This window comes from Eschrichtius robustus, chromosome 7, assembly GCF_028021215.1.
Source record: "Eschrichtius robustus isolate mEscRob2 chromosome 7, mEscRob2.pri, whole genome shotgun sequence".
Taxonomy (NCBI): Eukaryota; Metazoa; Chordata; class Mammalia; order Artiodactyla; family Eschrichtiidae; genus Eschrichtius; species Eschrichtius robustus.
In genome coordinates this window covers 132,340,874-132,363,979 of record NC_090830.1, presented here as the reverse complement: position 1 = coordinate 132,363,979, position 23,106 = coordinate 132,340,874, and the positions used below count along the sequence as shown (strand labels likewise).

Genomic DNA, 23,106 nt, shown 5'->3' with positions numbered 1-23,106 from the left:
TGGAGAGGGTTATCTGAAAGAGTCATCTGTACCTGTGGTAACAGTAAATGGAATGGAAGAGTAAAGATAACATCAGTTCAACTATATGATTTTGCATTATTGAGGTGAAATTAACACTGAGTACACTTTTTCTACCAGATGTCAAAAAGAACATGAAATAATTTTTAATAGCAAACAGCTCTAAGAGTTAATACTGTGCATGGAAATAAAACAATTACTAAGTATCTTTCAAGTTAACATATACTCATATACCCAAGTAAATTTAATTTACAAGTCTACTTCTGCATAAAATACAGATTTCCAAATTCTAGCCAGTGAATCATACTTCAATTAATCGGTACACAAAGTAACAATAAAATCTGTATAATATGGATCCTCTTTAAGCAGAGCCAGACACAAGTGCTACTCTTAAACCAAATATTCCGGGCTTCCCTGGTGGCACAGTGGTTGAGAATCTGCCTGCCAATGCAGGGGACACGGGTTCGAGCCCTGGTCTGGGAAGATCCCACATGCCGCGGAGCAACTGGGCCCGTGAGCCACAACTACTGAGCCTGCGTGTCTGGAGCTTGTGCTCTTCAACAAGAGAGGCCGCGACAGTGACAGGCCCGCGCACCGCGATGAAGAGTGGCCCCCACTTGCCGCAACTAGAGAAAGCCCTCGCACAGAAACAAAGACCCAACACAGCCAAAAAAAAAAAAAAAAAAAAGCCATGTAGAAGAAACCATAAAATATGTTCAAAATAAAAACAAAAAACAAAAAAAACAAAAAAACCCAAATATTCCTTGGTTCAAATGCAGTACCAGCAGTTCCCATCTTGTGGACCAAAGAGTCCATGAATCTATTTATACATCAACCTCTACCTGTAGACAGACTGAATAATGTCTCCAAGTATAGCAACCATTTTCTAGTATTAAATTCATAACTGCTTTTGATTATATACTTCCCAGTTCAAACAATAATAAAAGCATGAGCATTATGATGTATGGCTTAATGGCTAGGGAAAGGAAGGGGCTCATAACTGAACACTTTTTATACTGTCATGCTTAGTAGTGAATTAATTAGACCATATTTGTGAAGCATTACTAAACAATGTAGAATAAATATACCTATTCTGAAGTCAATTACTCAAAATTGTAGCTACACTACAAATTCCCCCAACCACCCACTAAAATCCTCTGAGAGAGAGAACTAGAGAAGTGAAATGATCCTCACCAAGCACAAACTCCTTGAGAAACAAACTGAGAGAAGTTCAGTTGCCAGTTAGTGTCAAATGATGAGCAGTTATCCAAAGGAAGGACTGACAGTCTTTCGGTTTTATATTAGCTTTATTAATATTGTCTATATTTAGTAATATAAATATTAATTTATTAATATAAATTGTTGATATAAATATTAACATAAATCTCTGGAAATTTAAAAATGCTCAGAAAGCATTTTAGGGGAATAAAGACGAAAGCTAAAACTAGAAGCGGGGCTTCCCTAGTGGTACAGTGGTTAAGAATCTGCCTGCCAATGCAGGGGACACGGGTTCGAGTCCTGGTCTGGGAAGATCCCATATGCTGCGGAGCAACTAGGCCCGTGCGCCACAACTACTGAGCCTGCGCTCTAGATAGAGCCCACGCACCACAACTACTGAAGCCCACGCGCCTGGAGCCCGTGCTTCGCAACGAGAGAAGCCACCGCAATGAGAAGCCCGCGCACCGCAATGAAGAGTAGCCCCCGCTCGCTGCAACTAGAGAAAGTCCACGTGCAGCAACAAAGACCCAAAGCAGCCAAAAATAAATAAATGAATTTATTTTTTTAAAAAAAAGAGCTAAAACTAGAAGCACTGGTGAACCCTCTATATCTACAAATCTCACCTCATTTCCAGGCTCCAATATCTTGTCACATCCTATATTAAAATCCTCTTATCTTCCTCTCACAACAAACCCCTAGCCTGACTTCTCTCTCCAGTTTCCATTAAGGACACCACTAATACTACTGCACCCAGCATAGAAACTCAGACTTATCTTGAATTCTGCCTTCTCCTCATAGATTCTTTCTAGTGGTTTCTGTCCAATCAGTCCTTTTCTTTCCATTTCAGCTGCCATCAACCCTTTTGCAGTTCAGGTCAGAACTACTATAATAGCCTCCTAAGCGCCTTCCCTTTCTAAATCCATCCAGCTCACCGTTACCAAAATAATCCTCCTAATAACAAGTCCCTCTTTCTGAAGCTCTTCTGTAACAGCATAAACTCTCAACTCCTTACCAGCATACAAACACACCACACACACCCCAGACTCATTCAGGTACCACCATCCCTCCACAATACACACGTGAAGGCACCACCTTAGAAAAACAAGCACAACAGACACACACTCAGTTCTGGCGAATCCTACCCATCCTTTAAGGTTCAGTTCTAATCTCATCTCTCTCGTAAAGCTTTTTCAAATCATTTCAAGTACACTCCAAGCAACCACACTTCTATCGACATTTGGCACCTACTGTATGTCTTCTTGGGGCTAGTTTCTGGAACACTGACTTGTGTGTCTTCCCCATATCATTTCCTCCTCTCAATTTTCAATCAGGTAGCCAAGCTTTCAAAAACTTAGGCTCAGGGATTTCCCTGGTGGCACAGTGGTTGAGAATCAGCCTGCCAATGCAGGGGAAAACGGGTTCGAGCCCTGGTCCGGGAAGATCCCACATGCCACGGAGCAACTAAGCCCGTGCACCACAACTACTGAGCCTGCACTCTAGAGCCCACGAGCCACAACTACTGAGCCTAACACGCCACAACGACTGAAGGCCGCGCGCCTACAGCCCGTGCTCCACAACAAGAGAAGCCACCGCAATGAGAAGCCCGCGCGCCGCAACTAGAGAAAGCCCGTGTGCAACAACGAAGACCCAACAGCCATAAATAAATACACACACACATACATACATACATACATACTTTGGCTCAGGGATTCTAGTGGCATGGAATGTGGACCAGCCCTATGTTTAGTAAAATCCAGAGAAGAGACCACGTTGAGTGACCTGAACAAACAAAGGAGTGGAGCTTTTGAGCAATTTCAAGAAAAAGGAGAAATTCTAGAGGATGGGATCCACTCCTGTGGTACGACCTCAGTACAAAGTGTCTGCCTCTAACACCTAGGTACCAAGCCATAGGCACGCATTAGCTGGTTAACTATTTAAGTCCTGTGGTGTTAAGGGCACAAGCGCACAAACCTTTGTGATCATTAAATATCCTCTGAAAGTCCTAAATCTTTGTGAAATTATGTATACATGATTAAGAATCAGTGAGACCCAAAAATATGCTGACCTTCCTCCCATAGAGAGATCACTGTTATCTATGTCATCTGCATCTAATGAGATTTGCTCAGAAGGCCCCTTCCAAGGAATGTGTGGACAAGCTAGACAAAATTAATTTGGTTAAAATAATAGTTAAAATAATAACAGTTAAATAACACCTGTCATGGTGACCTTGGCCTTACTGGCACTAGGCCTTAATTAACTAAGGCAATTACCAGTACAACCAGTACATCCAACTTCATTCCACCAAACCTAGTCCTTAAAATATAACAAAAAATATAAAGTTTACATTTCAATAAGTCAACATGGTGTTAATTAGGAAAACTAGTAACAGCTACAATGCTAATGGTTTTTCTTTAAACCGCTGGATAATTAGTAATCCACTGATTCGAATGGAAGAAGATATATAGACACAAAATTAACTTACAGTGTGTCAAATCTCACACAAAATTGTAATGCTCCTTTTTAAAAATCTATCTTCTAGTCATTTCTGGAGGAATTCTACCTCTTTATATACTAGGGCTTTATCTGTAATTTCATCAACTTCCTCTGTACTCTCCAGTTCCTAGACAGTAACTAGAAAGGAAGGAGGAGTAACAGATAGATAGATACATAGATAGATAGATCCATCTTGAGCTACCGTAGAACCCATCTTAGCGTGATTCCTTTACACAGTTTCAGAGACATCACAGGTCAATCATGTACCCCAAATTACAATCCCAAACAAAACTAATTTAACGTTAACAACCTATGACAAGTTACTGAAGGTCTACTACGCACTCAGAAACGTGGAGAGATATAACTACGTAGATAAAATACTGTCCCTGTACTCAGGACACCTGCAATTTAAGTAGATGAAAGATGACTACAGCTTTCTTAAACGTACATGGAAATGGGGAGATTACCTCCAAGACTGCATATCAAGCCAGCATTTAAAATATAATAAAACAACTTTCGCAAAAGCTGTGAACATGCTACTTCGTTCAGAATTTGATTTCTTTTATCATCTTATCTATTCTCTCTTCACACTGAACAAATTAGTCCCAATTAACTATATCCACAGGAACCAACCAACAGTCACTACTAAACCTAGTCCAACTAAAGGCCACCTTTTTAACCAAACACTATGCTATCAATGTGACAGAGAAAGGAGGGGCAGAAATTTTTAAATAATCAGTGAGTTCTAATACAAAAGAAAGAAAACGATTTGAAAAGCAGGCACAAACAAATGAATGAAATATTCCAAGGTAAAACCAACTCAGAGCTACTCTCTTGTCCAAAAACATCTTGTTCCCAACGCCTCGACTCTGTTCAAATTTCTTTGTCATTTTCCCTAACATCTAATCCCCTAAACTTAGTTGAATTAAAACACTTATTTTATAAAGACAAATTATTTACAAGTGTTATTTATTAATAGTGTGAAGTCATTCAATTAGATTACTTTTCTCACAATTCCTACTGTAATGAATAACAGGAAAGTAGGGTGGGATTTTTTGAGTTGGATTTTCACTGCAGAGACAGGGGGAACAAGTAGGCAAAAGTTTAGCAAAGGGCAACCTGGGAAGGAATGCCAAAGACAGCAGCAGGTTGAAAGGACTGCTTACCCAACCATTAGAGATGGATGTATGTCCAGGCCAACTTTGTTACTTCACAACTCTGCCAGGGTCAGCCTTGTCCAACTAAGAAAAGAAAATAGCTAACACTTAAGCATTTACTGTATGTCAGGCACTGTTCTAAGCACTGTACCTATACATCAGGTAATCTAATCTTCAGAACCCTATGAAACAGGTACTACTACTATCTCCAATTTTAAAGACTGGAAACAGGAAAAGAGAAGTTGAGTAACTTGCCCAAAGTCACAAAGCTACTAAGTGGCAGAGCCAGGATTTGAACCTGGGCATTCTGGCTCCAAAGTCTGTACTAGACAGACAATGTAATAAAAATACATTTATACTGCAGCCCATAGTCACTTATTCCCACTATCCAGAATCTGGACAATTAATAAACTGCATGTAGTGCCTCACTAAATAGTCTTTCCTAGATAACCAATAACATACAATATCTAAACAAGCAAACTTAAAAAAATAAAAAACTTGTTAACACATTTTGCTCACATTTTAGCTTTTTAAAATTACACAGAATCTTCCCAAAGCTTATCTAGATTGAGAACTACTGCAAAATGCCTAAAAAGTTAAGTAAGCAGGACCTAAAAAGTTACTTATAAAACAAGATATACTAAATTTTCCATGTAAAATTGAGTGGAAAAAAAAAAAAACCAATCTGAGGTATTTATCATGACTTTAGACTATAAAATGCCTTAAGTATTTTTTATTTTGGAGGCAATCCCTGGGGAAGAAAATATTATTAATAAAAGTCAGCCTGACTTCTCTTAAACCAATACACTAATCCAGATTACTAAAGAAACCACTGTACGTCAATTAAAATAATAAAGCCCTCCATTTGCATTGAGACAACTGAAAAAGGGAAAAGTCTCCCCAAATGACAGGTGTGTATTAATCACACTACCTATACATGACCTTGTGTTAAAGAAAAGCAAAGAATGACTATCTGTGAGATAGTTAATAAATCATTTTTATCTCTAAGAGCCTCCATTTTCTCATCTGTGAAAAAATAAATGAGTTAAACAAAATGATCATCAGAATCTCCACCCCATGCACTAAACTCTAACTTGCAAAGTCTCACATTCTTCTATGTAAAGACTCACTTTAGGGGGGACGATAAATTGGGAAGTTGGGATTTATATATAGATAGTAAGAACCTACTGTAGAGCACAGGGAACTCCACTCAGTACTCTTTAATGGCATATATGGGAAAAGAATCTAAAAAGGAGTGGATATATGTATAATTGATTCACTTTGCTGTACACCTGAAACTAACACAACATTGCAAATCAACTATACTCCAATAAAAATTTTAAAAAACTCACATTAAAATCTTGTTTATTCAATTTATTTTGCAAATACTCTACTTCCAAAGTTAATTATTTTTTAACTTTTCCCTGCTCCATCTGTGACAAGTGACAAGCTCAAATTTTAAAATATATACTTAATATTAAGTTAATGATCACTTAATGTATCGAAGCAGTAACAAAATCCTATTTCTAAAACAAAGCTATACCATACATCCATACATCATACCACCTATGAATTATCTGTCCCAAATAATAGTAACAGTTATCAAACCTGAATGTGATCAAGCTTCTAGATCTAACTACCAGTTTACAGGATCACAGGGAATAGAGGAGACAACTGATTTCCGTGGAGATGCAATCAGCAAATTCCTATGGGTGTGTGTATGTTAAAACTTATATACATGTTAAAAACTAATTTGAACAGTGATTTGATATTAAGAAGTTATTAAAATGTTAAGGTGTGATTAACTGTATGGTACCTATTTTTCTAAAAGAGTACTTTTCCCTTAAGAGACACATACTGAATTATTTACAATGTTATAAGATGGCTTGAAATTACTTTAAAATAATCCACTGGGAAGAAGCAAGAAGAATATAAATGAAACAAGGCTGGCCATGAGTTGTTAACTGGGTGATGGATACATGAGAATTCATTCTCCTAGTCTCTCTATATGTATATATGTTTGAAATTTTTCATAATGAAAAGTTTTAAAAATCTATCAAGAAGGTAACATGCTATTATAGACTAATAATTAAGGCTTAGATTGCTAAGACTAGAAAAGGAGCAAGAAGCAGTATACTGTATATTGTTAACAGTGTTACTCAGAACTTGGTCCAGGGCCCTGTTATATCCTACAAACTGTTTACTAGCCTGTAGAGAAACTGAGAATAAGCATTTACAAACTTTTATAGCAATTTTACAGAATAATTTTATGATTGCTGAAACTACTAGTAAAACATCTGAGCTTGTATTTAAGACGCAATGTTAAAACATTTGGAAAACGTATGAATATAGCTTCTTTTTACAACTCGCAGGTATGGTTCATTAAAGAGAAAAAAATATATCAAAATATGAACCGAAGTTTCTTTCATGCTAAACTTGAAAATGAGCATCACACATCAGAAAACCAAGACAGACAAATTGAAATGATAAAAATCTGTCTTTTCAATGTCTCTCATGAACACAGAGGCAAAAACCCTCAACAAAATATTAGCAAATCAAATCCAACGATATATAAAAAGAATTCTACACCACAACCAAGTGGGGTTTATTCCAGATATGCAAGGCTAAGGCTAGATCAATGTTCAAAAATCAATTAACGTAACCCATCCTATCAACAGGCTAAAGAAGAAAAAAACAAACAAAAAAAATCACATGATCACATGCATACATGCAGAAAAGGCATTTGACAAAATCCAACATGATTTTAAAGAAAAAAAATACCTCTCAGCAGGTTTCATGGGAACCTTCTCAATGTGATAAAGAGCATGTACAAAAAACCTACACCTAACTTAATGGTGAGAAACTAGAAACTTTCCAGCTGATATCATAATGAGGCAAGGATGTCCCCTCTCACTACTCCTTTTCCGTGTCAAACTGGAAATTCCTGCTAATACTGTAAAACAAGAAAAGGAAATAAAAAGAATACAGATTGGAAAGTAAGAAATAAAATTGTTTTTATTCGCATATGACACGATTGTCTGTGAAGAAAATCCAAAAGAATCGACAAAACTCCTGCAGCTAATACAGGATTATAACAAGGTTGCAGGATACAGGTTAAGTAAGTAAACTGCTTTCCTATATACCAGCAATGAACAAATGGAATTTGAAATTTAAAACACATCGCCATTTACATTAGCACTCCCAAAACTGAATTACGTAAGTATAAATCTAACAAAATATGTACAAGATCTATATCAGGAAAACTACAAAACTCTGATGAAAGAAATCCAAGAACTAAATAAATGGAGAGACACTTCACGTTCATGGATAAGAAGACTCAATACTGTCCAAATCTCAGTTCACGTTCATGGATAAGAAGACTCAATATTGTCAAAATCTCAGTTCTCCCCAGCTTGATCAAAAGATTCAATGAGACCCCAGTCAAAATTCCAGCAAGTTTGTGGGTACTGACAAACTGATTCTAAAGTTTATATGGAGAAGCATAATATCCAGAATAACCAACACAGTAAGAATAACCAACACAGTACTGAAGAAAAAAAAAAAAAAAAAAAAAAAAAACAAAGTCAGAAGACTAACTACCCTGACTTCTACACTTACTATACAATTACAGTAATCAAAACACTGGCAAAAGAACGGACAAACAGATCAATGGAATAGAACAGACAGCCCAGAAATAGACCCACATATATAGAGTCAACTGATATTTAACAAAGAAGTAAAGACAATACAAAAGAAAAAGGAAAGTCTTTTCAGGGGGCTTCCCTGGTGGCGCAGTGGTTGAGAATCTGCCTGCTAACGCAGGGGACACAGGTTCGAGCCCTGGTCTGGGAAGATCCCACATGCCGCGGAGCAACTGGGCCCGTGAGCCACAACTACTGAGCCTGCACGTCTGGAGCTTGTGCTCCTCAACAAGAGAGGCCGCGACAGTGAGAGGCCCGCGCACCGCGATGAAGAGTGGCCCCGCTCGCCACAACTAGAGAAAGCCCTCGCACAGAAACGAAGACCCAGCACAGCCAAAAATAATAAAATAAATAAATTTAAAAAAAAAAAAGAAAGTCTTTTCAAAAAATGGTGCTGAAACCACTGGACATCCACATGCAAAAAAACAAAAAACATAAAAAGGACTCTTAGACATAGACCTCATACCCTTCACAAAAATTAACTCAAAACGGATCATAGACCTAAATGTAAAATGCAGAATTATAAAATTCCTAGAAGATAACATAACAGGAAATCTAGATGACCTTGACTATGCCAATGACTTTTTAGGTAAAACACCAAAGACACAATCCATGAAAAATATACTTGATAAACTAGATTCATTAAAATTAAAAAGTTCTGTTCTACAAAAGACATTGTCAAGAGAATGACAAGCCAAAAAAATAGGAGAAAATATTTACAAAAGACATATCTGATAAAGGACTGTTATCCAAACTATACAAAGAACTCTTGAAACTCAACAATTAAAAAAAATAATAAACAACCTAATTAAAACATGGGCAAAGACCTGAACAGACACTTCAAGGAAGATATACAGATGGCAAACAATACCTCATTAGAGAACTGCAAATTAAAACAGCAATGAGATACCACTATACACATACTAGATTGGCCAAAATCCAGAACACTGACAACACCAAATGCTGACAAAGATGTAGATCAACAAGACCTCTCATTCATTGCTGATAGGAATGCAAAGTGGTATAGCCAAGTTAGGAAGAGAGTTCGGCAGTTTCTTACAAAACTAAACATACTCTTACCATATGACCTAGCAATTGTGCATCTTGTATTTACTCAAAGGAGTTGAAATTTTATGTCCACACAAAAACCTGCACATGGATGCAGCTTTATTCATAACTGCCAAAACTTGCAAGCAACCAAAGTTCATTATAAGTGAATGGATAAATAAACTGTGGTACATCCAGACAAGAAAATATTATTCAGCACTAAAGAGAAACGAGCTAGCAAGCCATGAAGAGACATGGAGGAACCTTAAATGCGTATTACTAAGTGAAAGAAGCCCATCTGAAATGGCTATATACTGTTTGATTCCAACTATATAACATTCTGAAAAAGGCAAAACTATGGAGACAAAGATCAGTGGTTGCCAGGGGTTGGCGAGGGGGAGGGATGAATAGTCCGAACACAGAGGATTTTTAGGGCAGTGAAACTATTCTGTATGATACTATAATGGTAGATACATGTCATTATACATTTCTCAAAACCCATAAAGTGTACATACCAAGAGCGAACCTTAATGTAAACTATGGACTCTGGTTGATATTTATGTGTCATGGTAGATTCATCAACATAACAAATGTACCACTCAGTTGCAGGATGTTGATAGTGGGAGAGGTTATGCATGTGTGGAGGGAGGGGTATAAGAACTTTGTACTTTCTGCTCAATTTTGCTGTGAACCTAAACTGCTCTAAAAACTAAAGATTATTTGTAAAAATCTACTTCTTAATGTTTTTTAGTCACTAATATCCAGGAAACATTAAAAAAAAAAATCAGTTCTCAAAGAATGATGGGAAGTTTTAAAAAAAGGACACAAGAACTTTTGGTGTGAACCTAAAACTGCTCTAAAAAATTAAAATCAAATCTGAAATATGTTCACACCTAAAATTTTAAATTAAAAAAAGACACAGAAATTAGCATGAAGGGCTCACACTGGCCAAATCTGGATCAACTCAAGCAACCACATAAATAATAACAGTAAAGGATTTTTAAAGCACTGACTAAAACAAATATACAAAAGTCTACACACAAACTAACAGATAAATAATGGAGGAGAAAGTTCTTCCTTACAATAGAAATCAAACTAATAAATGCGAAATGAATAACTGGATTAGAAATTCACCATTTGGCAATCTCTACAAGAGATTCAGAAAAGAATCATCAATAAATGTTAAAACTAGTGGGTGAAAATTTGAGAATTAACAGGATATTTAAATAGTCTCCAAGTATCTCCCAACAATAACTGGTATGTTACAAAACCTGGTAGACACCTTAACCAAGTAATCAAAGTTAACCACACCAGTAATGACATCATTTGCCTCTTGATATGTTGTACTAAGAACAAAACATCACCTCTGTGGTATTCTTGCTAAAAAGTACATACTCTGACTCTGATCACGAGAAAATATCAGAAATGCCAATATTAAGAGACCTTCTACGAAATTACTAGTCCTATATTCTTCAAAAACATCAGTATCATGAAAAACAAGGACTTCTTTGTTCCAGTTAAAGGAACCTATAAAAAACATGGCAATAGACTGCAACTCATGATCTGAGATTTTCTTTTGTCTTTATAAAGAATATTAATGGAACAACTAACAAAATTTAAATAAGATTTATAGACTCTTATAAGAATTAATCATGCAATGTTAATTTCCAGAGTTTGATAACTCTATTGCGGTTACATAAGAGAAAGACCTTGTTTTTAGGAAATACACACTGAAATATTTAGAGATTAAGGGCTATCAAGTCTGCAATTTACTTTCAAACAGTTCTGGGGGGAAAATATATTTGTACTTATATATGTCCACATCACACAATAAACCTTATAATTTACAAAATACTTTCACATACATCGTTATTCTGACAAAAACCACGAAATAGGTACACAACAGTCCTTTTATATGAGAGTAAATGTGGCCTCCTATATCTAAAAATTTCTCAAGAATTGTCTCTTCTTTCTACCCCTACAACCAAGCCCTAGTTCATCGTTTCTCTCGAATATTTTATTTATTATTCTAACTGGTCTTCCAACCTTCATACTCCACATCTCTGCCAGAGTAATCTGTCCAAAAAAAAAAAAAAAAAATCTCGTGTTGCTGTTCAGCAGCTTTAAAAATTTCAACACCCCAACACTAAAGTGAAAAATCCTAAACAGGACATAAAAGAACCTTACAAGCACAAACACACGGGTGTGTCAAGAATATCCTACAATATTTCCCTTCAGTGATTTACTGCCTTTCACCAAAGCATTATTAAGGGGAAATCTACTTTATTTTACCATGGGAAGATCAGTTCCATCTCTTTTTATTTCATATAGAGAAAAACGTACTGCACTTTTTAGATGTGAGTTCATGTCCCTCTCCACCTCCTACTAAGTCAGGGATATTGGCCAAACCCTTAAGATCCAAGCCTCTTCATCTGAAAAAATTATGGTAATGCCTTACCTGTCCTTACACAGGGGTTAACACCAATAATGTCAAGATCCACATCCAATAATTAATATTATGAACAAGTATCAGCGTGAAATAACACCACCTTAAATTTTATATGAAGCTTTAGGTCACAGAACACTTCTATTATTTCACTTCATCTTCGGAACCCTCAGGTACTTTCCTGTAAAGTACCCCAGAATCCTTCTGAGGTACAAGTATCTTCATTTTAATGACAAGGAATCTGTGGCTTCAGGAAAGGTGAAATGACTTGCCCACAGTTACAAAGCTTTAGGAAGTAAAGCCCAGATTCTGACTCCTGTTTTCTCTCACAAATGCACCACAGCCTTCCAGAATTACAAAAACATATTTCCCTAGAACGAAATGTGAATATTAGGTTACAAGATGGACTGACTGTATAGTTACTGTCTCTAGCTACAACAAGACATTGACACTACCTCCAAAACAAATCCCAAAATCTGAATTTTTCTCCAGATTACCCTACCATGCCCCTAGTCCAAGCCACCATCAACTCTCACATGGATTACTACATAACCTCCCCACTAATCTTGCTGCTTCTATTCTATCCACCATCCTCGCATGGAAGCCAGATGGATCCTTTAGAAACATAGACCAGGTCACAACACAAGGACTTAAAATCCTCTAGTGGCTTCCCAACCCACTCAAAATAAAATTAAAATTCCCCAGTCTTTCTTGCAAATCTTTACATAAAAGCAGATTTTGTTCTGTTCCTTTTACAAGCAAGCTCATTCTCACCGTAAGAGTTTTGTATTAGAAATCTCCTCTGCCTAGAATTCTCTTTCCTCATATTTTCACATGGCCAGCTCTTGTCATCAAAAACTAGGTTTAAATATCACCTCCTCAGAAAGATTTTCCCTCACCAGACTGATGTCATTCTCCACCACATTACCCTACTTTCATTATATTACCTGCAGAGCACTTATCACTACCTGGGTTTGGTTCGGGTTTTTTGTTCTTTGTTTTTATTTTTGTTTTTCCTTGTTTGCTCTCTCTCTACACTAGAATGTAAATACAAGTAAAAGAGACAGTCTTGTTTGTAGGGTTATCTCAACATCCAGTACAATTACTTTCTAAAATGCTTAACAGTGAACAAGTAGTTACTAAATGTTTTAACTTGGTAGTCTTTGTAACAGTATTTTATGTAATCTACTTTTTTGAAAATCCTAAACAACCTCAGATCACACAGCAGGTGCCCAACAATTATTAACTTAATTTGAATGAATTTCTATATAAACAAGGCCTTCGGATTTTAAGCTTAATACAACAAATATCCTCAAGCATATTCCCCTACACACACACGGAGACAGAGAACCCTTCCCTCTTCCCACCTGTAAAGATGATCCACACTGAAGAGGATCACTTCTCCTTTCTATTCCCCAGCTCCCTGACAATACTAGCTCAAGGGGAAAAGGAAGATCAGGGACTGCAGAAGGAATGAGGCATTCATATCCAGGTGCTATGAGAGCCATTCCAACCTCATCCACATGCTTTAGCCATACTGTACCCTCTACTGGTCCTTATATGTGGCATGTAATTTTCATGTCTCCATGCCTTCACTTATGATTGCTTCTGCACACGATGTTCTCTCACTCCCACCTCCCATTCTTACCTGGTTCTATATATACCTAGAAACCTGTTACTCCTTCTTCAAAGACTAGCTCAAATGTTCCCACTTCTGTAAAACCCTTCTTGACCCAATCCTAATCTTGTGCTAAATTAATTTAGTCACTTCTTTACCACTTCATAGTACTTAGTTTAGTGGAATAAGGTTTGTTTCTAATGACCAACTGTGAAAAATTCACGTTTATGTCTCTATGAACAGTGTTTGCTATACAACAGTTGCTCACTAATCATTTAGACAATAAAAAGCAATTCAATATTCTCCTGGTATCAAAGGATAGTATTCCAAAGATTAGTCTAAAGTTCTACAAATTCCTGTCGTTCCCCTCTTTAAACACAAACTTTAACTTCATTAAATACCAAAAAATGAAGTTAATTACCCACCCCAACCAGAAAAGGATTTAAAAGTGGTTTGTTAAAAATTACAGAAATGATAGGCCTCACGGCGAGGCCAAAAAAAAAAAAAAATTGCAGAAATGATGTCTTGCCTTCAAAATTCCAATCAAAAGCATACTGCTGCAACTTAATGATCAACACTCAGTAGAAATCCTTTTCTCCATCTGCAAAGTAAGGATAATTTCTTCATACATCCAGGGAATGCTGTCTTGCAATAATCAATTTATAGTTGAGAATAATTACGTTACTAAAGCTAACTAAATTTCAGCAAATGATGCTGGGACAACTAGACAGCCCTCTGCAAAAGAATAAATTTGGATCCCTATCTCATACTATATACAAAACTTAACTCAAAATTATCAAAGACCTAAATGTAAGAGCTAAGAACTGTAAAATTCTTAGAAATGCAAATCTTCTTGACCTTGGATTACACAATGGCTTCTTAGAGATGACACCAAAAGCAAAAGTAACAAAAGAAAACAAATAAATTGGACATCAAAATTAAAATCGTTTGCGTTTCAAAGGACACCATCAAGAAAGTAAAGAGATAAACTACAGAATAGGAGAAAGTATTTGCAAATTATTTGCAAGTCATCTGACTTGTATCCAGAATATATAAAAAACTCTCACAACTCAACAATAAAAAGACAAATAACCCAATTGAAAAATGGGCAAAGGATTGGAGTAGACACTCTCTAAAGATACACAAACGACCAATAAGCACATGAAAAGATAATACCACCAGCCATTAGGGAAATGCAAATAACAACTAGGAGATTCCACTTCACTAAGACAGCTATAGTAAAAAAAGACAGACAATAACAAGTGTTGATGAGGATGTAGAAAAATGGAACCCTCATACATTGCTGGTATAAATGCAAAAATGGTACAACCACTTCAGAAAACAGTCACAAAGTTCCTCAAAGGTTAAACACAGAGTTACCATACGACCCGGCAATTCCACTCCTAGGTATCAATACACACCCAAAAAAAATGAAAACTTATGTCCACACACAAGTTTGTACACAAATGTTCATAGCAGCATATTTCATAAAAGCCAAAAAGTGGAAACTACTTAAATGCCCATCAATCAATGAATAGATAAATATAAACAAAATGTGGTATGTACCCATACATGGAATATTAGTTATTCAGCCATAAAAAGGCATGAAGTACTGATACATGCTACAAGATGGATAAACCTTGAAAACGATAAGTGAACAAAGCCAGACACCAAAGGTCATATACAGAAAGTTCCAAAAAGCAAAACTTGAATTTACACGCACTGACAACTATTTATACAGCATTTATATTATATTAGGTATTATAAGTAATCTAGATATGATTTAAAGTATACAGGAGGTTGTGCGTAGGTTATACGCAAATACTTTGCCATTTTATGTAAGGGAATTGAGTATCCCTGGATTTGGGGATCCAAGAGGGATCCTGGAACCAATCCCCCACAGATACCAAAGGATGACTATATTGTATGATTCCATTTATATGAAATGTACAGAACAGGTAAATCCATAAAGACAGAAGTAGATTACTGGTTGCCAGGAAGTGGGGCAAAGAGGGAATGACTGCTAATGAGTACAAGGTCTCTTTTGGGGGTGATGAACATGTTCTGAATAGTGATGGTTACATAACTTTGTAAATACACTAAAAACCAATGAATTCCACACTTTAAAAGGGTGAATTTTTTGTTTTATGAAATAAACCTCAATTAAGCTGTTATTGTTAAAAATTAAAAAAAGACAGATATATGCAACTGATTTCCAACAATGCCTCATCCACTCGAATATTTTTTATTTATGTAAATTCAATCCACATAAAAATCTGACTTGCCAAACAGTACAAAATAAAAAGCCAAAAGTGTGTTGTGCTGGCTGAGAGGGGGTAGGGCAATTTTCCCTCAATAAATAAACTATAAAAATAAAGGAAATTAGTTTTTTCATTACTAAAAAGTTCAATTCACTAGGCACCTGAAAAATTAATTTTATGTTCCTGACCAACCTCCAATTTAAAATTCAAACTAATGACTCTTCTCAAAAATTTAATCTTAACCAAAATACCACCCTCCCAGAGAGCAAAGAATGCTTACTGATCCAGATTTCTCAAGTGGTGAAATTACTGATGTAATTCTGTGAAAGTCCCTTCTACAAATGCAAGTAGCCTAAGTAAAGATGCTTAGTATTTCTGGAAAATTAACAGATTAATTTTAGCTTCAATTATGCTAAAAAGGTTTCTGAAGCTTAAAAAAAAAGTTTTTATGTAAACTAGTTTCTAAAAACCAGTCAATTTCAGGGGAAAAAAAAATATTTTGATGAACTGGAGGAAGAACACAAGTTTCCACAAAGATGCAGTGGATAAATCAAGATGAGTTACTGCTAGGAGACTATGTATCCGTAAAACATCAGGCCTCCCACTCACACATACAACACAACAGGAACATACACACCTGTTTTCCAACTACATCAGCAACCACCCATGTGCTACATAATTACACGTAATTATCCTTGGGATACAAAAATACTATGGATGGGCTTGTTTGTGTTTCTTCCAACATTGTTGACAGGTAGCAGTGAATCACACATTCTCCTGAGTCTCATCTGCCTCATGATCAATGACACATGCTGCCAACATGTGAGGTTAAGGATGCAAACTGAGACTGCAGATTACTGTCTCCTGCCCATGATGCTAAATGTTACCTATGTAATATGGAATGACAACACTTAGTGTCACTGGTGCCAAACTCAAACCAAAGTAACCGCCCCAAACTCAAATCTGAAGTAAACTACAGACCTGTAGTACTTATACCATTATCAAAATGTTGAGCATCCTCTACAGAAAGAGAACCATGCTGATAATAGATATAAACATACTGGCCAAAAAAAACTTTTTAGAGACAGCCATGGTTTCAAATATTTTGTCTCGTTAAATCATCAGAGCCCGGGCTTCCCTGGCGGCGCAGTGGTTAAGAATCCGCCTGCCAATGCAGGGGACACGGGTTTGAGCCCTGGTCCGGGAAGATCCCACATGCCACGGAGCAACTAAGCCCGTGCGCCGCAACTACTGAGCCTGCGCTCTAGAGCCCACGAGCCACAACTACTAAGCCCGCGTGCTACAACTACTGAAGCCCGCGTGCCTAGAGCCCATGCTCCACAACAAGAGAAGCCACAGCAATGAGAAGCCCGCGCACCGCAACAAAGAGTAGCCCCCGCTCGCCACAACTAGAAAGCCTGGGCGCAGCAACGAAGACCCAACGCAGCCAAAAATAAATAAATAAAATAAATTTTTTAAAAAACCCATCAAAGTCCAACTTTGAAATCAGCAACTCCAATACTTAGAAGAGTACAAACTTCATATTCTAGAACACCTCTATAACCAAAATACTTTGTCAATGTATTCACATTTTCAGTGCTTAATATATGGTCTCCACAGATATAGGGTTTAGGGTTCATACCCCCTCCTCAAAGGTCTTAAAAATCTAATTGGGAAGCCGAATAAAAACATAAAAAGATAAACTGAAATCCAGGCTAACATATGCTAAGAAGAAAAAAAAAAAAGAAGAAAACAGTCCCACACAGGAAAGGTATGAATAGATCTCTTGGGGTTGAACTAGTCAAAAAGGCTTCTCAAGAGACAGGTCTGTGACTCAACTGGGCCTAGAGTAAAGGGAGTATCCATGAATGCAAGCAGAAGAGTTTCAAACAGAAAGAAAGGCACAAAGAAAGGCCAAGAGGAGGGACTTCACAGGAACAACAAACAAGTTAGTCTGGCTGGACCTAAAGATTCACAAAGGGAAGAAATGAGTTAAGACTGAAGAATGGATCAGGGCCAGATTACAGAGAAACCTGAAAACCACACCAAGGAGCTTAAACCTTACTTTGCATGGAACAAGGAGAGTTCCGGAACTTTTTATGTTGTGATGTGAGAAGGTGAGTGTTAAAATGTGCAAGATATTATTTACCCAAGGCATTAGCAGAGCACAAATATTCCAGGTGAAACACATCACTGGGAGAAAACGTATTCAAAGCCCAGGTGCAAAGGCTTATTATTGGGGAAGGTGGGAAGTGAGCAGCAATGCTCAAATAATAACACTGAACCAAGTTAAATAAAAAGCTACAGTGGTCTACTTTTGCAGCTCCCGTTTAGTTAAAGCCTCCATCTACTACAAAAGCGATATAAGTATAAAGCACATTGAAGAGCTCTCACTGTATCAGTTACACACAGGAGGCAAATTACCTCATATATCCTACATCTGGATCATGAGTTCCAAAACTACGCTAATCCTCAGACTTTAAATGCAATATGCCAAACCCTTATCAGCATACAGAGCTGGATCAAGGCCATAAGCTACCATGAATGAGTTCATCATACTAACCCAAGCACATTTCAAGAGTAAATAAATGGGTGTCTCAATTTTCTGAAGCATTAACAAAAAGTGTTGAAACATCAACAGAAATAAAAATCCCTCATGACATTCAAATAATATCCTCCCCAAAGATTAAAATGTGCCATTACTGTCCTCTCAGTCCCCCTGACAGCCTATAAAAACAATGTTATGAAACTTTAGTATAAGAAGGTGACTGCATATCATAAGACCCAAAAATCAAGGGGGAAACAGGATTCTAGATTTCTTTACAATTGCCTCATTTAATTAATATTAATAACCAGGAGGAGAGATCCAGCTTAATTTTTCACAAACCTAGTTTAATGACTTTCCTAAGGCCCCTGGCACAAGCCAAGATCAATATTCCTTATGGTTTCCCCTGGCTTATGGTTTGAATACTGAGTCATCCACGTTTTGATCAAAACATGGGTACCCTTGAGGTCGCACAAGTGATAAAGAAATCAACTAAAAAAAGAGACTTCAGATAGAAAAAACACTCATAACGTTTCCAAGGGTAAAGATTTCTCTTCAACTGTACATTAAATTTATTGACAACAACATAACAGATCATACGGTGAGCAAACAGACCAAAATATTGGATAGAGGAGACGGCGTTTAACCTGATAGCCTACGGAGTTATGGAATCAATTGACTGAAGTACCAAATTCTCAGCCAGAGTTTCAAAACACCAGTGTTATCTCAAAGATAATGGGCCGGTTCAAACTTCCAGGCTGAACCTAAACTGCTGGTCCCTTGTGCTTAACGCAAGTATTCATTACAGTCCTTTTGTCTGTGAAACGACCCACACCAAACCACAGCGGAGAAAATAATAAGAGAGTTGCACGGAACCATCGTTATCGCGAGCGAGAGGGCTAGACGATCTTGCCACGAGTTCCAGCTCCTCCTCCCCAGCCCACCCCCGTCGCCCCCCATCTTTACTTTCTTAGAAAAGGCAACAAGGGAAGGCCACCGCGGGAGGCGAAGAGGAAGCGGCCGAGAGACCGAAGTTTGGGGACCAGCACCAACTTGTGGCGATGGACCCAAGTATTTAAGGGCTACCGCAGAGCGCGAGCGAAACCCCACTCCCCAGCCCGGAGGTGGCAGGAAAAGAAGTCGGGGGGAAGGGGAGTCATCTGGCGGAAGAGAGGTGGCAGGGCAGGCGGCGCGTCCAGCCGCGGCTGATCCGTGGTCGGTAAACAAGCCGAGCGGACCCACCCTCCCACAGCCCCGGGCCTGTCCCCGCATCGGGAAAGCCCAAGATGGAAGCGCGGCGGGGCCAGACCTTGCCGCCTCCCTTCTCGCCTGCGACGCCTCCCCGGGGGTCGCTGGCGGACGGCCCGGGAGACCCAGCGGCCTGGGCGCCATCAGGGAGCGAGGGGCCCGGGCAGGCCGCGGCGGAGCCGCGAGGGGCCTGCAGCGGGGCGCCCTCCCGGGGCCCAGTTACCTGGCGGCGGCGGTGGCTCTTCCTCCAGCTCCTGCTCCTCCTCCCAGTCCGACGCTCGGCGCCCGGCGGCCGCGGCGGCGGCGGCGACTCCCCGAGCAGCCCGCGGCGACGAGCCGAGCCCGGCCCCTCTCCGCCTCCCTCCGCACCGCCGCCCGCCCCGCTGCTGCCGCCTCCGCCCTCTCCCCCCAGTCAGGACATGGTCACCGCGGGCCCGCGCGCGACTCCCGCTGCCGGAGGCGGGGGCAGAGGGGCGGAGAGCAGGCACGGAGGCGGGGGGACGCAGGGGGGAGGGGGGAGAGAGGAGAGGGGGGCGGCCTCGGGCGCAGCGGGCTCCTAATGGCGGCGGTGAGGGGCCCCGGAGCCAAAAAAAACCCCACGGCAAGCAGCACAACGTCAAGGCCGGACCCCGCCGCTCGTCGCCCTGTCATTGGCCCCGAGGCCGCCAGCGGCGCAGCCAATGGTCGGCCGCCTCTTTCCGGGCGCAGAAGGCGGGCCGCAGAAAGGGGACGTCACGCCGGCGCCGGGCCCCGATTGTGAGGCGGCGGCGAGTGCCGGCCCCCGGGTCCCGCCCCCTGTGCGGCGGCCGGTTGGCTGCGGCTGCGGGACTTCGGCGACGTGCGGGGCACGTCGGGAGGCGACGGCGCGGCGTGTGCGGGGCACGGGGACGCAGCCGGGGTGGCTCGGAGGGCGTTCTTGCTGCTGCACAGCTGCTAGTGCCCGATCTCTGCTGCTCTTACAGCGGACTTCTAAGTCAACCCCCAAGTCTCACCAAGTGAACTACTTAGTGACAGATTCTGCATCACTTTTTCTTATACAGCTTCAAACTCTTGATAAGACACCAGGGAAGATAAATGTTTAGGTTAGATAATTTCATTTTCATATATCTTTTTTTTACAATGTCTGTTTATTCCTGTCTTCGAGGCAGCTATCCATTTATATTTGTGAATGTGTAAATTTATAATGTATGTATTACCTAAGTACATGCATATATTCATGATGAAAAGCCATAGAGCTGTATGCCAATTATATCTCAAAATTAATTTTTAAAAAAAGCCATGGATACTTCGCTTTTCGCTCTCTTTTACTACTTCCTAGCTCTAGTATTGGGTAAACCTAATTTTCTAATGGTTTGCTTTTACTGTAAATTGTAACTGTAAGGGAGAGATTAAATTATAGCCATGGGGAAAAAAAAAACTGCCGGGAGAATTACATGAGCCAAAGTTCTAAAGAGAATATGTTATATGGTGATGTTTCGTATATTTCTTTTTTTAATATAAATATAGCCAAATAGTCTTAAGTCATTTACCCAATTACTAAAACCCCATAAGTATGTCATATTTTTCCGGCTGGAGAGCTTTGCTTTTCTCAATGAGACTTTGCCTTGCATTTTTCATACTTCAAATTTTATTTCAAGAATTCCAATGAGCGTAAAAACTTTAAAAGTTGTAAACCTCTTAGCACTGTCAAAAAGCACTGAGGCGTCTGAAGTTTCGGACGCCTCAGCTTCAACAGAAAGAATGTATTATTCAGAGTTTAACTGGATTTTTAGAACTCGGATGGTGACTTCATTTAGTAAAACTATGCCTGGTATTCTCATAGCTTCACTATGGCCACTGAAGAGAAATACCTTATATAGCTTCCTCTCATCAACAACCTCTTTCCTAATCAGTGGTATATTTTACCCTTGCAACCATTCCTGTGATGTAGAGATTTTTAATAACCACCATCTTCCCAGAGCAACATTTTTTGCTCAAGGACTCATCAATAGAGTTTAAACTGCAACAGTCATTTGCCTGCAAAACTTAACACACATTCTCAAACATATAATTAACACAATTGTAGATAAAATTAAACCACGTTATTATGTAAGAACAAATGGTTCCACCAACATTTCACTTTGAAAATACTTTAAGAGCCTCTGAGAACCTCCAGTTTGCCCTTCTTGAAGCTCACCAGCAAGTTACCAAGAACCACAGAATTAGGTGTTTTTGTTTAGTTTGAGTTGTAATTCATTTTGTTAAGGAAAGGGGATATTGTTTAAGTAAGCTTATTAATTCTTCATGAAGTTTAGCAAACTTAAAGTCCATGTGTCAAGGAATAACAAGCACACAAAGATGAGTAAGACATTTTCTGTGTTTGCGGGAACTACAGCATAGGAAAGAAGACAAGACAAAAATAACCATAATTACAATAGGAGGTAGAATGTGCTGAGTAAATTCAAACGAAAACCATCTTGTAATTGAGAGGAAGAGCAAATCCAAAAATGACTCTATGTTAAAGCTGAAAAGGCACTTGTTACCAAGCCAGTGGTTCTCAGCCCTGGCTACACATGAGGAGCTTTTCAAAATATACCTATCTGGGCCCTACCCAGACCTACTGAAACCATCCCCAGGAGGAGAGTTTGCATTGGCTGTGTTTTAAACACACTCCCCAGGTGATTGTAATGTGCAGCCAGATACTGACATTGTCCCAGCCCCGAAGTTTGCAGCTGTGGAAACTAATGCCTAGAGATTTTAAGTGACTTACCAAAAGCCAGACCATCTAGGTCTAAAATTAGAACACAAAGCTCTTGATTCCCCAGTCAAATCTCCTTCCCAATGCACCACATTTGAGTAAAAAGGATGTCAGCAAATGCAGCAGACAGCACTGTCACAAAGAAGGATCTAATTCGTGCTGTTTGGCACGGAGATTAAATTATCATCCTCCTTACATATATTTCTGAGAAATATTTCATTTGGGAAAAAAGTATCCACTGTTGCAAAAAAAAAAAAAGTGTTCTTTTTCTTACAACCCTTTTACTAAAGTGTAGGGACATTATAGTTTTGTTGACGACTAGTTTGTTTGGAGTTTTATTTCAGGTGTTTTTCAAACTACCTAGAGAAGATAAAATTCCATTTTACTTTTCCTGCCTTGCTGTGAAGGTCTTGAATGCCAAACTGTGGCTCTGTACTTAATTCCTTCACTAGTAGAAAGCCATGGAAAGGTTCTGAGCAGGCAAGTGCCAGTACTTACACCTTAACCTGGGATACCTGTGGGACAAACCAGGGTAGAACTAGAATCAAGGAAAGAGAAACCAATTAAGAGTCAAGAACCCAAAACCAAAGTAGCTGTGGGAACGGAAAGGAGGGTTC

At 39.0% G+C, this 23,106-nt stretch overlaps 1 protein-coding gene across 3 annotated transcripts in view; it reads right to left on the bottom strand.

The window, feature by feature from the left end:
- The window catches only part of ZRANB1 (zinc finger RANBP2-type containing 1), a 69,280-nt gene extending 48,901 nt beyond the window's left edge, over positions 1–20,379 (bottom strand). The window contains exon 1 of one of the 3 annotated variants that reach the window (XM_068548734.1): positions 19,976–20,379. The gene's annotated coding sequence lies outside the window, so the exon portion shown is untranslated. The remainder of the gene's footprint in view (positions 1–19,975) is intronic. The other 2 variants (XM_068548732.1, XM_068548733.1) reach the window with 2 other exon arrangements.
- Between the last annotated feature and the right edge of the window lie 2,727 nt (positions 20,380–23,106).